Source organism: Lithobates pipiens, unplaced genomic scaffold (genome assembly GCF_037356315.1).
Source record: "Lithobates pipiens isolate NorthernLeopardFrog02 unplaced genomic scaffold, aLitPip1_a1.2 Scaffold_8, whole genome shotgun sequence".
Lineage (NCBI taxonomy): Eukaryota > Metazoa > Chordata > Amphibia > Anura > Ranidae > Lithobates > Lithobates pipiens.
In genome coordinates this window covers 231,668,382-231,686,522 of record NW_027507903.1, presented here as the reverse complement: position 1 = coordinate 231,686,522, position 18,141 = coordinate 231,668,382, and the positions used below count along the sequence as shown (strand labels likewise).

The 18,141-nt window shown below is 39.2% G+C and overlaps 1 protein-coding gene across 4 annotated transcripts in view; it reads left to right on the top strand.

The window, feature by feature from the left end:
• SYT1 (synaptotagmin 1) overlaps positions 1-18,141 on the top strand; it is an 834,437-nt gene that overhangs the window by 115,184 nt on the left and 701,112 nt on the right. For all 4 annotated transcript variants that reach the window (XM_077473911.1, XM_077473912.1, XM_077473913.1 and 1 more), the window contains exon 2: positions 12,767-12,870. The gene's annotated coding sequence lies outside the window, so the exon portion shown is untranslated. The remainder of the gene's footprint in view (positions 1-12,766; positions 12,871-18,141) is intronic.

Sequence of the window (18,141 nt, the reverse complement as noted above, 5' to 3'; positions counted from 1 at the left end):
CCATTTCCACTGATGTAATTTCTCATGTGACTTTGGACACATAAAGTTGCATTACAAGTTGCAGCCCATTGATTTTAATAGCACCCGTTCCAATCTATGCAACTCAAAGCTGCAGCGACTCTGAAAATGTACCTGCACCACCCTAAAGCAACTCCAACCCGTGTAAATTTTTGGATCAAAGTTGCACTCAGTCACACCACAGTTGCACTAAAGTCGCCCCTCAGTCACACTCTCAATCATGTGACCTTGAAGTTGTACCAGTGGAAACGTAGCCCTGTGCCCACAGGTGTGTTTCAATCACAAAGATTGCCCTAATCTCATTCAAAGGGTCAACTGAAATTGCTTTTTGGCAGAGAGGCACATATCCTTTTCCACTGCCTCCAATATTCCAAATGGAGCCCTTATCCTTTGCATTTACAACTTTTAATTCTATATATATATATACACATTATTCAGAGGTAAAAAGGAAAACTCTGAGAAGTTTGTTAGTCTGGGTATTCAGATGGGAGACTGGTGAAAACAAAATAAATTAGTGCTTAGTATTTCTGGAAGACCAGCTCTGTCTTCCATACAAGAAATTCACCCAAACATTAAACTTCCTCCCACAAGGAGGCATCATCTGTAATGGCAATGTTTGTATCTCACTTAAATTATTAATGATACATAAAATACGTGATTAAAACCTTTTAGTCTATATAAGAATCAACCAATGTGGTTGCAACTATAACTAACAAAATCAGTAATGAATGATAACTTGCAAAAAGGGTAACAATTTATTTAAACGTACTATTGTACAGAAAAGAAACTTATATTTGGTACTATCGAATTAATGCAACATAGAGGATACAACCTTAGAACAAAGATGTTACCAATGATGCAAAGTAAAACAGATAGCATTTGTAGGTCCATTATAGAAATATTCCTATCAATGTATTAAGGCAAATCATAGGGCAGGAAAAGTTACAGAAAATAAAATAAAAATAAAATAATACAGTAATGAAAATAAGATGCACGGATCTTACGTTACCATGCTTTGTCTTCCATGAGGCTAAGAGAGAGCGTATCCATGGGCACTTTGATTTTTATGTTCCCTCTCTACTCATCCCTACCAATCACACCCCTGGACTCCATTGGTTCAGAAGTGGCATTGAATCCTGATTGGTTGAAATTCAATCCTAGTTGGCCACCATGCTGCTCACATAAGCATGAAGCCGCGTACACACGGGCGGACTGTCTGGCCAACTAAGTCCGTCAGACAATCCGACAGACAGTCCGTCCTACTTTCGAATGAACGGACTTGACCACACACGATGAGCAGACAGTCCGTTGAAAGCTTGCGCGATGACGTGTACAGCACGTACGACGGGACTAGAAATCGGAAGTCCAATAGACAGCAATGCAACCTTTTGCCGTGTAAATCCTTTCTGAGCATGCGCCATACTTAGTCCGTCGAACTAGCCTACTCACAAGCGGACTGTCCGCTGAAACCAAAGTTGGACGGACTGTATTACGGAAATTCCGAAAGACTTAGTCCGCCAGACTGTCCGCTGAAAAAGTCCGCTGAAGCCCACACACGAGCGGACTGTCCGCTGAAATGTGTTTCAGCGGACTAAGTTGGACAGACAGCCCGCCCGTGTGTACGCGGCCTTAGACTCTCTTCGGTGCCTCTCTGTCTACCATGTTTATGGTTGTTAGCTAAGCAGCCCGCTTTGATCCTAGCATAACCAGTTCCAAAATTAACATCTCAAGGACCCCTGACTAGGTAGTGGCACAAAGTCTGATATGGCTCTCTACAAACCAAAGGGCAACTTAGTTATCACCTGCCTATTGAAGACATCAAACAGCTTTTAAGAAACAAGAAATTTAAAATAAGTCTTGTAAAATTACCTTAACCGCTTCCACCAAAGACCTATTTACAACCAACTATGCCCCCCTCTTGAGTTCTATGACTTCGAAGCTCCAAGAATTAGCCAAGACGGAGCTATTATGTTCAGGGCGACTAGCAGCCTTCAAAATGATAATATTACCTCAACTAATATATTTATTTAGATCACTCCCCATTCCAGTTCCCAATAATTATTTTTCTAAACTTCAATCCATTGTAAACAGATTTTTATTGAAAGGGAAAAAAGCTAGCTGGGCCTTCAAAAATTAATTAACATCTAGGAAAGTGGAAGAAGTGGGAAACATCTTGACCAAGGACTACTATAACGCCTCAATTCTGGCACAACTGCGAACATGGTTCCCCAACTCGCCAACTACCAGGTGGCAAGAATTAGAAGAAAGACAAACTCCAAACAACAAGCTCTATGATTATTTACTAGGAAGCACATCTAACCCTACCCAGGCCACATCTTTAGCCCCATCAATGATAGCTTCACTACAAGCTTCGAAAATGTTGTTAACACAAAATCATGCCTCCCATACTTCACCGCTACCAATCCCTATCACTAGCCTGTCAGGACTTATACCAGACATATATATAGAACATTGGGCGTAAAAAGGCATCAAGCATATAGAGGACCTCATGATAGGACCCGCAATGAAAACGTTTAGAGCACTACAAATTGAATTTGGCTTAGGAGACTCTGAATACTATAGATGCCTCCAAATAAATCATCTCCTTCGAACCAACCCTCCATTTAATATACAACTCCCCTGGCGAATAACACAATACTTTACCAAAGTTTCAACTAACATAAGAGGAATTTCCCTCTTTTACAACACCTTAAATGAAAACTGACATTCAACAAATCATCCCACATCGAGGCCTGGGAATGTGAGTTGGAAGAAATTTACACCCCAGAACAATGGCAACAAGCCCTTCAAACTACATATGTGTCCATCAAATGCATTAATCTATGGAAACTGACACAAAAAGTACTACTTCGTTGGAACTTAACCCAACACAAGATTTCCAAATTTGACACTAAAGCTTCCCCACTATGTTGGAGGAAATATAACGGGGACCCTTTATCATATACTCTGGGAATGGCCGAACATTCACGAACTAATGGGATAATGTATTCCTTATGCTTTTCCCATCCCCAAAACCCTTGGATTAGCTATCCTATCTCTGGGTATAAAATCACTCCAGAAAACCATTAGGACAATAGTATCCCACATCTTATTAAGCACCAGACTAACGATCACAAGACATTGGAAAGATCAGGAACCACCAATACTGAAATAAATAATACTGACCACCAATACGCATGCCACCTATGAAACTATGTTTGCTTCATCCCAGGGCAAGTTTCAAAAGTCGCATGAACAATGGAAACCGTGGACTGACTGGTATAAACTGAAAAAAATCTGAGTACTGTTGATGAACCGCAAAATTCTCATTTTTAGGGAGCTAAATGTATGTACACATACATTTTATTTAATTTCAAGTATTATTTATTTTACTTTATTTTTTTTATTACCCCTTCTTTTTTCTTATCATTTCCTTAATGTTTGAATTATACTATAATATGGTCGAACAATCGCATATACTCAACAATTCTACATTTATACATCTATTACAATGGGTGAATTGCCACACATTACATAGTGAAACCATTGTTGGTGCGTTGGGGGGGGGTACTGGGTCTTCTCTCCTGGGACACAGTGAGTACCCAGTAGGGGTGTCTGGAGGGGCCCTCCCTCTCATGTACTGACGTGGATAAAACAAGAATATTCTTATGAGACCAATTACTAACCAACCCATCGAATATTGTACTGAATAAGTGCCTTTACCTCTACAATGTTATTAATGGATATTGTTAATGTTCCTTATCATACTTATGGTATTTTCTATTTTCTGTACCTATTTCTTGATAAAGTTCAATAAAAAAAAACGATTTAAAATAAAATAAGTCTTGTAAGCTGGGCACAAAATATATTATGTCCATCATCCTCCTGTGTAAACATATGCATACATATATACCGAAATGGGGCATAGTAATTTCCACATCAGTTCTTAATAATCGACTTTTTTAAATAATAATAATATTTTTTTCCTGTTGCTATCTGACACTCTGGAGTTTTTACTACTGCCCAAAAAAAGTATAGTCTTTAAAGCTCAAATCTAGACAGATATAAAATACAACTAATGCACTCATCTGCAATCACTAGTACATCATGCATTTTTTTTATGCAGGCAGTGTGAGTACCTAAATTTAGACCCCTTTCACACCAGGGCGTTTTGCAGGCGCTATAGCGTTAGAAATAGCGCCTGCAAAACGCCCTAAAGAAGCTGCACCATTGTTTGTAGTGTAAAAGCCCCGAGGGCTTTCACACTACAGCGGTGCACTGGCAGGACGTCAGAAAAAAGTCCTGCCAGCAGCTTCTTTGGAGCGGTGAAGGAGCGGTGTGTTTACCGCTCCTCTACCGCTGCTGCCCATTGAAATCAATGGGGCAGCGCTGTAATGCCGCCGGCAAAACGCCGATATTGCGGCGTATTGCCTGCGGTTTTAACCCTTTCGCGGCCGCTAGCGGGGGGTAAAAGCGCCCGCTAGCGGCCGAAATGCGCCGCAAATCCGGCGGTAAAACGCCGCTAAAAACGGCGTTTTACTGCCGACGCAAGGTGCGGTGTGGTGTGAAAGGGGTCTTAGAGAGCAGAGTGACAGAGATATACAATCATCACTATACTGCTTCCACTTACACTATCCAATCACAGGCTGGGTGGGTCTACGATGACCTGGGCTAAGCGGAAATGGGTTAAATGATGCTGTCCTACAGACTAAATACATCTAGAGACAGAGAAAAAAGAACCGTGGAGAAAATCTCTGAGCCCCCTTCATTGGGGAGAGATTGGCTCCCCCCAATGAAGAGGGAGGGCCAAGCTGCGGCTCCATGTCTGAATGGGGGCATTTGGCAGGAGGAAGGTGCCAGGAGTGTCAGCAAGGGCCCGAGAAGGGGAGGATCTGGGCTGCTCTGTGCAAAACTACTGCACAGAGCAGGTAAGTATAGCATGTTTGTTATTTTTAAACAAAAACAACAAGACTTTTATATAACTTTTATATTACATGGTGTTTACTATTGTTCTACAATGCTATACTGATACTTTGCAGTACTTTAAACAACATACTATATGTGTACAGACAATATGCAGATTGGGAAAAATGCAAAAATTGGGCTTCTCATGAAATTAATTATGGTGTTTATAATAGTAATGAAAATATACAGTGTGCTATATTTTTGCAGCATACATTTTTTTCTGATATGTATATGATTCCACAAGGGAAAACTGGTTTGTTGTGCAAAAATACTGATGTAGAGATTCATTGGGATTGGTTTTCCAAATTGACAGAAGGCTTATTAGTCCACTGAAGCTGTGTTCACTTCAAATACTTCAGATAATGTGCAGGGGAGTAGAAAAAAAAAATCAAAAAACATGTACACGATTGGATGATTTAAATGAACAGTGCGTCAAGTGAACATTCTTCTCTGTTAGTATATCAACCCGACTGTGTGCCTTCATTTGAAAAACAAATGACAGTATTGTTCAATAATGCTGTTTTAAAATGCATGAGAAAATGACAAGGAGAGAAAATGGTGTGCTGCGAATCACCTGTGAATTTAGAGTAATTTATTTATGCTTATTGCTGTTACATTTTTCAGTAATCATCTAACTGGATTCCATGTACCGTATATACTCGAGTATAGGCCGACCCGAATATAAGCCGAGGCCCCCAATTTACCCCCAAAAAAACTGGCAAACTTATTGACTCGTGTATAAGCCGAGGGTGAGACATGCCTGTCCATCCCTGTGTGTGTGTCCGTCCATCCCTGTGTGTCCGTCCATCCCTGTGTGTCCGTCCATCCCTGTGTGTCCGTCCATCCATCCCTGTGTGTGTGTGTGTCCATCCATCCATCCATCCCTGTGTGTGTGTGTCTCCATCCATCCATCCATCCCTGTGTGTGTGTGTCTCCATCCATCCATCCATCCCTGTGTGTGTGTGTGTCTCCATCCATCCATCCATCCATCCCTGTGTGTGTGTGTATCCATCCATCCCTGTGTGTGTCTCCATCCATCCATCCATCCGTGTGTGTGTGTCTCCATCCGTGTGTGTGTGTGTGTGTGTGTGTGTGTGTGTGTGTGTGTGTGTGTGTGTGTGTGTGTGTCCAGCCTACCTGTGTCCCGAGCCTTTGTCCCGAGCATCCGTCCCGTGTCGTGCCTTGCCTTCGTCCCGTCCCGTCCCGTCCCGTCCCGTCCCGTCCTGTCCTGTCCCGTGCCGTGCCTTGCCTTGCCTCCGTCCCGTGCCCTCTTCGTCGGCGGCCATTGTAAAATTCAAAAGCCGCGCCTCCTCCTTCGCCTGTGATAGGCGGAACACTGAATTTCCCAGCAGCCTGTGTTCCGCCTATCACGGACGTCGTATCATCCTCGTCCGTAGTACGAGGATGAGAAGATGCCCGTGATAGGCGGAACACAGGCTGCTGGGAAATTCAGTGTTCCGCCTATCACAGGCGAAGGGGGAGCCGGAGGCGCGGCTTTTGAATCAGAATGGCCGCTGTCTGTCTGCTCGACACGCTGATCGAGCGGGCAGACAGCGATGACTCGAGTATAAGCCGAGGGGGGCACTTTCAGCCTCAAAAAAGAGGCTGAAAATCTCGGCTTATACTCGAGTATATACGGTACTCTAAAACAAAATACATTCAAAGGCTTACATTTTGTCTTTTTTCATCTTTCCTTTTTGTTTATAGAATTATCTTGCTACTTGCTTATGGTAATACCAGGGATAATAATGTGCTAGCCTTGCTAACAACTACTTTGCAGGCAATGTGCTGACTTATATTTTTATTTTCATTTTGTATATTTATGTACAATGATTACATCACATACACCATGTCATGCACATAGGCTTTATTGTTTGTATTCCATTCTGTATATCAGTGGTATGCAATTAGCGGACCTCCAGCTGTTGCAAAACTACAAGTCCCATCATGCCTCTGCCTCTGGGTGTCATGCTTGTGGCTGTCAGAGTCTTGCTATGCCTCATGGGACTTGTAGTTCTGCAACAGCTGGAGGTCCGCTAATTGCATATCCCTGCTGTATATCTTCATTCCCACCTGCTAATGCACACTTTTTTTATCTTCATTATTGGTTCATTAATTAGTTGCACCTGAATGTTGTGGGTGGAGGGTTGTGTATATGGATGTTAGAGTTCAGAGAAGAAAATGCAATGACCAATTACCCACAGCTAAAATGCGTAAGATATTTGTTATCCTGCACTTAACCTGTAGTAAATAAAGATTTACACATTTGGATGTTTCGGGTTGCCAATTGTTCATCACCATTATCACATCCATGTCAGAGCTGGAGCTCTTCAATCAGCTGGGATCATGAGCTTTACTGATTGCAGAGTTACATGTCTGACTCAGTAGGGGGCTGGGCAGACCTCTGCAGGGAGACTACTGCTTCCCTAGAGAGAGAGAGAAAGGGTTCTTCTCTGCAGCTGCTGGTAGGCAACATACATTTTTAAACTATACTGTACGACATTGCACATCTTTATTCTGATGCACCTGCAATGTGTTTACCTGGTCTAAACTGAATGTTCAGTTGGACTTCAAAAACAAAAACCCTGCACACCAAAACACACCAAATGTAAATTGTTTTGCAGATATGGCCTAAAGTTCATTTTATTTATCAGCATCAATTGGAATATATTGTAAAATTCTACAACTGTATAAAATCTGAATTTGTTTTTTGTTTCCATTATTTAGTGCCTTATGTAGTTAATCTAGGCCCATAGATTGAACTAATGTAGGAGAAATGACAGTTCTCCAAACTAAATATCGTCCACATAGCCCATCAGGTGCTAAAGGGGTGTAACCACATGGTAACACTAAAAATTCTTCACATTGTTTACATGAGAAATATTACAATACATATTCAAACCTGTCATGTTACCTGTAGCAAAGTAAACCCTCTCTGGTAAGTACTACTCTACTCTGCAAAATGCCAAACACTTTCTTATAGCATACTTCAGTGGATATATGGTGCCAATATGGGACAGACAGAAACATTTAGAGGAGAACAGACTCGGGTCTTGTCACTGACCTACACTATGCAATAGTAATAGAAGAGAAATGACTGTGCTCAAATCTATGATTACATGTTACATGTTAACACTGGAAATTCTGAATTAACCCTTGCACACTGTTATACACCCTTACACATTTCTAGTAAACCTTAAAAACTTAAAAACAGGGATTTTCGTTTGACACATATTGAAATACATGTTCAAGCTGGCCAACTGTCTCACAGTAATCCCACTCTGGTTTAGACTGAACCTGAGCTAACTTAACCTAACCATAGTAAAGAAAAGCAACATGTATCCAGTAGCTCTTGTAATATGTGGACAGATTTTTCATAAAGTGAGATTTTAGCTTACCAATTATTAGAGGAAAATTAATTGAGAGTTTATTAAAACTGGAGCAGCTGTGCTTGGCAACCGGTCAGCTTCCATCTTTCATTTTCAAAGCTTAACTGAACAAGCTGAAGATAGAAGCTGATTGGTTGTCATGCAAATGTGTTCCAGATTTTGTCTTCTCCAGTGTTAATACATTTCCCTCCCATAGTTCTTTACCTGTGGACCACATGATATATGCAAATTCCTGTGCTCTAGAATGGGGAAGATACTACAAATATGTTCCCAGTGTTCCCAGTGTAAAAACAGAATGTCCCAGTGTGTGTGTGTGTGTGTGTGTATGTATGTGTGTATGTATATATATATATATATATATATATATATATATATAGAGAGAGAGAGAGAGAGAGAGAGATTATATATATCTCACAAAACTGAGTACACTCCTCACATTTTTGTAAATATTTTATTATATCTTTTCATGTGACAAAACTTAAGAAATTACACTTTGTACAAGGTAAAGTAGTGAGTGCGCAGCTTGTATAACTAAATAAATGTAATTTTGCTGTTCCCTTAAAATAATTCAACGCACAGCCATTAATGTCTAAACCGCTGGCAACAAAAGTGAGTACACTCCTAAGTGAAAATGTTCAAATTGGGCCCAAAGTGTCAATATTTTGTGTGACCACCATTATTTTCCAGCACTGCCTTAACCCTCTTGGGCATGGAGTTCACCAGAGCTTCACAGGTTGCCACTGGGCTGAGCTGCTGGATGTTAGAGAGCTTGCGCTCCTCCACCTTTTGTTTGAGGATGCCCCGCAGATGCTCAATAGGGTTTAGGTCTGGAGACATGCTTGGCCAGTCCATCAACTTTACCCTCAGTTTCTTTAGCAAGGCATTGGTCGTCTTGGAGGTGTGTTTTGGGTCATTATCATGTTGGAATACTGCCCTGCGGCTTAGTCTCCGAAGGGAGGGGATCATGCTCTGCTTCAGTATGTCAAAGTACATGTTGGTATTAATGGTTCCCTCAATGAACTGTAGCTTCCCAGTGCCGGCAGCACTGATGCACCAACTCCCACCAACATGCTTGACTGTAGGCAAGACACACTTGTCTTTGTACTCCTCACCTGGTTGCCGCCACACACCTTTGACACATCTGAACCAAATAAGTTTATCTTGGTCTCATCAGACCACAGAACATGGTTCCAGTAATCCATGTCCTTACTCTGCATGTCTTCAGCACACTGTTTGCGGGCTTTCTTGTGCATCATCTTTAAAAGATGCTTCCTTCAGGAACAGTGTGTGGCGTATGGTCTGATCACTGACAGGCTGACCTCCCACCCCTTCAACCTCTGCAACAATGCTGGCAGCACTCATATGTCTATTTCCCAAAGACAACCTCTGCATATGACGCTGAGCACATGCACTCAACTCCTTTGGTTGATCCTGGCGAGGCCTGTTCTGAGTGGAACCTGTGCTGTTAAACCACTGTATGGTCTTGGCCAACGTGCTGCAGCTCAATTTCAGTGTCTTGGCAATCTTCTTATAGCCTAGGCTACCTTTTTATGTAGAGCAACAATTTTTTTTCAGATCCTCAGAAAGTTCTTTGCCATGAGGTACCATGTTGAAATTCCAGTAATCAGTATGAGAGAGTGAGAGTGATAACACCAAAACATACCTGCTCCTCATTCATACCTGAGGCCTTGTAACACAAACAAGTCACATGACACCGGGGAGGGAAAATGGCTAATTTTTTCCCAATTTGGACATTTTCACTTAGGGGTGTACTCACTTGCCAGCGGTTTAGACATTAATGGCTGTGTGTTGAGTTATTTTGAGGTGACAGCAAATTTACACTGTTATACAAGCTGTAGACTCACTACTTTACATTGTAGCAAAGTGTAATTTCTTCAGTGTTGTCACATGAAAAGATAAAATAAAATATTTACAAAAATGTAGGGGTGTACTCACTTTTGTGAGATACTGTATGTATATATGTATAATTAATATGATGGTCTCAGTGTTAGAATGACATGCAACACACTACATCAATCACCATATATTCACGTATCCTTAAAGTTAAATTCTCTCTGTGCCTAGACAGGTTTATGAATGATCTCTTGCCAACCAGATAATACCAGATTTTTTGACCGTGATGGAAGGATCAATATTCACTCCACAGATTTCATCCTGTAAGGCTGGATTCACACTGCCATATGGAGTCTGGTGTGTCCCCATTCATCGTTTCAGGTCCAATTTTGTGGCTGAATTCGAACCTGAAATGGACCAGAAGATGCACAGGACCCCTGTGCAATTCGCTCTGGAGCCGTTCCTGAGATGTGTGAACTGGCCCTATTGACAGCTGGTCACAATCTCCTGACATGTGAATTGGTAATTTGCCAATTTACAAGAGGGTGAACCCAGCCTAAAAGTTTTGTGAAGTGATGGTGCTGTTGTGACAAAAATGTCAAGGCGCTGTACTACTGCCATATACACACTATCATCTTAAACTGCGTTAACCCTAACAATCAAATTATCTTATTTGCTTTCACTCTCTGAAATTGTGGTTGTTTTATTTGAAAGCATTTTGTTATATCTGAAGGAAAATAAATGTTCGCCTTGTCAGAAATTCAGAGTTATCCTGTGCTCTTTACACACTCCCTTTGTTATCGCAACAATACCAACAAGCCCTTTCAGTTCTTATTTTAGGCTGACCATACACAGTTCAAATCACTCAAATTCCGGCTGAAATGGCCATGATTTGAACCGTTAATGGACAGGCTGAATGTACCAAGTATATCGATCGATCAACTCGGGTACAACCAGCCTGCTGAATTTGCTTTTGATTACCACAACCGGCAGCAATACCCGCTAGCGATGATTTGTCTTCTTCCCACCAGGAGAAGACAATGGCTGATTCCCCTGTCAGTACTGTCTGTGTTGATGGTGGTTACAGGAGGAATTCACAGTGTATAGCCGGCCTTAGGGAAATATGAAGATGAGTCATTTGATAAGGATCCACAATGTTTAATAAGGAAAGACCTAATAAAGCCAGATGACTTGTGTTTGGCAGCTCTCCACCAAAATATTGGCGTATATTGAGAGACAGAAGTTACCCGATTTTGAGAAGTCCATATTTATTTTATCCAAAGAGGGAGTCGGCAAATGTTCAAGGTGGTGTTCTATTGATTCCACAAATGACAACAGTTCTTATCTTGGGACTACAAGTTGAAAAGTGGCTATGCTTTGAAAATGAAAACCGTGGGTGGTTCTCAGTAGTTTAGCAAAAGAAAATAAGCCAAGACTGACACCACTGAGTCCACAAAAATGCAGTATGTCTTTAGTCCACAATAGAAAATTAGGAGCTAGGGGCATTTCTGTCACATCAACAGATTTTTCTGTACTTCCAGTATCTTTAAAGGAATAAAACACAAGGAAATAAGCACACACTGTGGAAGTTATACTGAATATGTTTATGTATTTATTTTTTTCCCATAGATTATGCTTTAATTGCACATCGATCCCTTTTTCTTTGGCTAGCTTTGTGTGTAAACTGAATGACAAATGACATCTTTACCTGTGTTTAAAATTCAATATAACACTTCCCTTATTTTTATATACTGTAGTATTTTTTGGTCCTTGTCAGTTTGAAGTCAATTCAAACATTGGTTGAATGGTCCCACATGGATTTATACCCTAGTTATTCCTATTACATCATGTTAAAAGGATTATTGATAGAATATACATCATGGTTTCCAATAATGTTTGTTTCAGCTGCTATATGTATAAGTACCATGCAAAAATGTGCTAGCAAAAATCATAAAAAATGTATTTTTAATAAAACTTTGGCCTAATTCACGTCTGATTGACCACTTTCCAACCAACCTAGTCTAAATTAAATTTTCCTTCTACCTGACATCCATAGTTATTGTTTCACCTTTTTTGCAAAAAAAAAAAAGAGAAAAAAAGAATACTGCTATGATTTCATTTTAAACTACTTTACTTGCTTTATACTAGAAAAAAAATGTGTCCTGATAAATTGTACAAATTGCCTAATCAAATATGTCCTTTATGTTTACAGGAACACTAGTTCTTTTATTTCTGCATTTTATTTAAATGTCTTTATTTAAGCTGTATAGAAAATCTAATTATTCTTTGAAAGGCAAAACAAAATAATATGCTTTACTATGATGTAATAAAAGAAGCAAATTTGACAAAGAAACACCTTTTTTAGCAGAAAGTTGCTGTATTCCATAAAAGGTAAAGGTGGTGAGAGTAGTATTGGTTAAACAGAAGTAACTATCTATCTTGCCAGTCTGGCATTGCTTTGCATATTAATTGATAAATAAGTTTGCAAAAAAAAAAAAAAGTTGCCCATGCTATAACATGTGCTCTCTTTTTTTATCTAGCATTGTGTGCCTCCTATCAATTTGGAATCGGTCAAGATGATTTTTGCCTGAAGACCTGTTAAAGAGGATAAGGAAGAACATACTTGGCTAAGGCATACAAAAAGGTAAAACGGCAGTAACATCATAATGGAAATTTATTTTGTTTGTATGATCATTCAAATTAAACAAATCAATTGTATTATGTATTCTGTTGACTTCTTCTAATATATATTTAACAAAATAATTACCAATGGCCATCAACAGAAGAGTATTTATTGCTCAGCCAATATTTTTTATGTCACGCAACAGTATGTACCTAACAGGAGCTAATTAATGACTGCTCATAGTAGATCAGAGTCAAAGAACAGTTATGTCTCTGACATGATATCTTTATGGCATTCCTTTTTCTTTGGTGTGGTTCAGCTTCTAATCATGTTACCAGAACATTATGGCAATTGTACTATTGTTATGGCAAAGTATGAAATTGTATCACTCATTTTAGGCAAATTGCAGGCTTTAACCACTTCAGCCCTTGAAGGTTTCCCCCCTTAATGACCAGGCCATTTTTTGGGATACGGCACTGTATTGCGTTAACTGACTATTGCACAACTGTGTTACGCTGTATCCAAATAAAATTGATATCCTTTCTTTCCCCACAAATAGAGCTTTCTTTGGTGATATTTGATCACCTCTGTGTTTTTTTTTTCTTGCAATATGAACAAAAATAAAACAATATTTTGTACTTTTATGCTTTAAAACTTATCCAATTTCTTCATCAATTTAGGCCAATATGTATTCTGCTACATATCTTTGATTAAAAAAATCCCAATAAGTGTATATTAATTGGTTTGCGCAAAAGTTAACACGTCTACAAACTATGGGATATTTTTATGGCATTTTTATTTTTTTTATTTTTTACTAGTAATGGCAGGGACTGCAACATTGTGGCGAAAAAATTGAACACCTAACTGACATATTTGACACTTTTTGGGGACCAGTGACATTGTTACAGTGGTAAGTGCTAAAAATATGCAGTTACTGTACTAATGACACTGGCAGGGAAGGGGTTAACAGCAGGGGTGATCAAAGGGTGAAGTGTGTCCCTAGAGGGTGCTTGCTAACTGTGTGAAGGAGGGACTCAGTGGATGAACACAGAGATCCGTGTTCCTGCTTAGCAGGAACACAAGATCACTGTTTTCTTCCCTGTCAGAATGGGGATCTGCCTTGTTTACATAGGCAGATCCTCGTTCTGCCTCTCTGTGGAGCTATCGCGAGGGGGCCGAGGGTACAGGTACGTTGTTTCGTGCAACAGTGCAACCTGACTCAGTATATGTACTGTGGCCGGGCGACAAGTGGTTAAATAAAGAAAAACATAGTTATTCCTATCATTGTCAAGTGTTGATCCTGTGTTAGCACTGGGTGATTTCATATAGGCATCATCCATTCAGTCATGTTTTTCGGGGCAAAGGATTCAGTTTACTACATCAGTTTCTATACCCATTTTCAGTACAGTTCAGTTTTCAACACTCTACATCCTTTTTTGCATACTTTTTTTTTTTTTTTGTTGCAGAAACCAATCATAGGCCACAATAGTATAAACAAAAAATGTTTCTTACCTAAAAATTGATTTAAATGGAACAGATGTAAATGGACGGCATTACATTACATCAGTTCAGATCCATCTAAATAGAAAAAGATGCAGCCTTGTTCCATTTAAAATAAATAGACCTGACCAGACATGAATGTGCCCACCCATAGACATACTTTGTGGTTCAGTCTGGGTCCATCTGAAAAGCTGAAAGATGGATCTGGACTGAACACCCGTGTGGAAGGGCTATTTTGTATATGTCTCATCATTAGGATTATCTTTAATTTGTATTGGCACTAGAATTATTATTTTATGTACAAGCTCATGACATTAGCATAATAACTAGAATCCCTATAACTGCAGGGCTGGTTTACATTCTATCATGATATCAGCTCAAACACCCTTCAGGATTATGATGGAGTTTTGAGTGAAGTTTGAAAAATGAAACAGGGGTTGTGGTCAATGTACCTGCCCCAGTACCTCTTACTAGTTTGCTGGAAGTAGTCTTAATTTTTAAATAAAAAATTATTTTTGACTTTAAAAATCTCTATATAAAAAAAAACAGACTCAGACCAAGCCCAAATCCTTGCTAAGAAGACCATGTATGGTTAACATTCAGAAGCTTAAGAACCCTGCCATTCATATTTCTATTACACAACAAAAAGCTTTGTACTTGTTCTCTTTACATGTGGGAGCACTGATGTTTTAATTATGAACATTCTAAAACAAACACAATCTTATTTCACCTGTGATTCTGTGCAGATATCTGTAAATTATGCAGTGTTTGTGGACCTTTTAGATCAAGCTGACAAAATTTGGAATTTAAAGTAAAGGAGAAGATGCACATGCTCTAAAACACTCTTATAATGAATTCAAAATAGTTTTGTTCCTATTAAATTACTCTTAAAGTAAAACTGGTATTTTTTTACCGTAAGAATATTTAAAGTAGTAGTAAATGCATTAAGATAAAATGCCTTCTGTGTGCAGCAGCCCCCCTAATACTTACCTGAACCCCATCGATCAATCGATGTTGCACGAGAGACTCAGCTGTCCGAGAATCTCCCTATTTATTGAAGCAGCAAAAAAAAGTGCCATTGGCTCCCGCTGATGTCAAAGTCAGTGAGCCAATGAAGAAAGAGAGGGGGGCCGAGCTGGGTTGTGGTTCCATGTCTGAATGGACACCTGAAGCTGCTGCTCAGCTAGGGTGCCCCCATAGCAAGCTGCTTGCTGTGGGGACACTCAACAAGCGAGAGCGGCTAAGAGAGCTGAAGAGGAACCTGAGAAGAGGAAGATGCGGGCTGCTCTCTGCAAAACCATTACACGGAGCAAGTAAGTATAACATGTTTGTTATTTTTAAAGAAAAAAAATTTGACTTTAGTATCACTTTGATAAAAGTGATGATATTGTGATTGGTGAATAATTTATACTTTACATGTGTACACATTTTAAATTTTTCTTTTCAAAATACATCAGCCTCCTCCAAACTAGCATGCAAAGTACAAACTGAATTGCCTTTGCGTGCCTCCGCACAACAAGAAGGCTGTAACACCCAGGCCATACAGATATTTTAGCATCACAGCTAGATATACTCTGCTATAATGCCATTGACATCACCACAACAGAATAATCCTGGCAGGGCAGATGGAAGGGTAATGAGAAGCAGCTTTACCTGTGTTCAAAATGCATTAGGCACTGGGTAGTGAACAAAATCGTTTACAGGTGTAGCTAAAATTTATGCTAAGTGTAATTTATAGAACAATTAAAGCTAATTTTAATGTATTTGCTATCATATCGTGGGGTTGATTTACTAAGCCTGGAAAGTGCAAAATCTGGTGTAGCTCTGCATGGTAGCCAATCAGCTTCTAACTACAGCTTGTTCAGTTAATCTTTGACAAAAGACCTGGAAGCTGATTTCTATGCAGAACTCCACCAGATTTTGCACTCTTTGATCTTAGTAAATTAACTCCTATGCATTCTAAATTTAAATTCTAAAATTACTAAGTTAAATGTAAACTTGGTTTATGTGTTTGAATACATCCTGCAATGTTTGCTTGTAGTCCAGTAGTGCATGGTATTTTTTTTTTTCCATCAGTATTTACGTATTCTGCTTATTTTTGATACATCAGATAGATAGTTGTAGGATTATGAATTAGTCAATTGCGCTCAACATTATTCGATTTTTCACTTTGTCGGCAATATAACAATGTTTTTATACGTTTTTTGTTCATTTTTGTTTTTTAATAAGTCTTCTCATGATAGCTAATATTTTCGAAAACTTCAGAATTTGTTTGTAAAAACCTCAGAGATGCTATGCCCTCCTTTTCATGTAGCCGAGTTAGTCAAAGTTTATATTGTGTTAAAAAAAAAAAAACTTGTATGTGTAATTACTGTGCTGTTGCATTTATTTTCTGGTAGCTGCACAATGAATAAAGGCCATTTTAATTATTTAACACCTTCCACCGTTTAACTGCTATAGGCCGGGTGGGCCTTTTGTCCCTCTGAGTGGACGTCATATGACGTTGAAGTCCTTCTGATCATGGTGCGATCGGTGGTGAGCTGTGTCCCTAAGACACAGTGCATCACCGATCAAGGTAAAGAGCCAACAACATGGCTCTTTACCATATGATCAGCTGTATGTAAACAGACAGCAGTACATTTTCCAAAATTGATTTTTTTTACATTTATTTTTCCCTGCCAATTTTACTTCAATTCATCATGGACCAGACTAAACTTTTTGCCCAGCAAACAACCCCAATTCATCCTATGCCCATCTATTTCAGTGGAAAAGTCCCACTCAGAAGGAGTAGCAGAATGTATTTTTGGGTGTATTTTTTGGTATGTACATGCTATGTGTCACAAACATCTTGTAAATTGACAACTTTGTGTAAAAAAAAAAAGTTTTAATTTTCTTTCCACATTTTCCAAAAACTTGTGGAAAAAAATTGCATGTTCAGAAGACTCATAATGCCTCATAGAATATATATGTTGGGATGTTTGCTTTCCAAAATGGGGTAATTTTGTGGGTGTTTCCACTGTCCTGGTGCTTCAGGGCTTTCAAAAATGCAATAGGTAGTCAGGAAATTTGATGTGTAATTTATGCTCCTAGAATGCCTGGAGGTACTACTTGGATGTTGGGCCTCTGTATGCGGCCCTGGCTGCTAAAAGTCTCACACATGTGGTATCCCCATACTCAAGTAGCAAAATATGTTTTGGGGTGTAATTAATTGCAAGTATGCATATGCCGTATGTGAGAACTAACTTGCTAATATTACAATTTTGTGTAAAGAAAAATAATCATTTCTTATTTTTTCCCAAAAATTGTGGGAACAATTACAACTTTAAAAAACTCATCATGTTTCTTGCTAAATATCTTGGGCTGTCTACTTTCCAAAAAGGGCTCATATGGGCGGTGTCTGTACATTTCAGGGGCCTCAAGAAATGAAATCGTCAGTACATTAGGATTGATCAATTTTCAGTGATACATAACATAGCTTGTAGACTCTGTAACTTTCACACAGACTAAATAATATACACTAATTTGGGATATTTTTCCAAAGATATGTAGCAGTATAAATTTTGGCTTAATTTTTTTTCTGCTTATATATCACAATAACACAGTTTACCAAAATACCATCAAAAGAAAGCTCTATTTATGTGAAAAATATGTAAAAATGCTGTTTGAATGACAACTACTCAGTCATCCTACACTGTACGCAAAGTGTGAGAGCACTGAAAGCTGAACATTGGTCTAAGCAGAAAGGGGGTAAAAGTGTTTTTCTGGATCCACAACCCCTTTGAGCACTAAAGC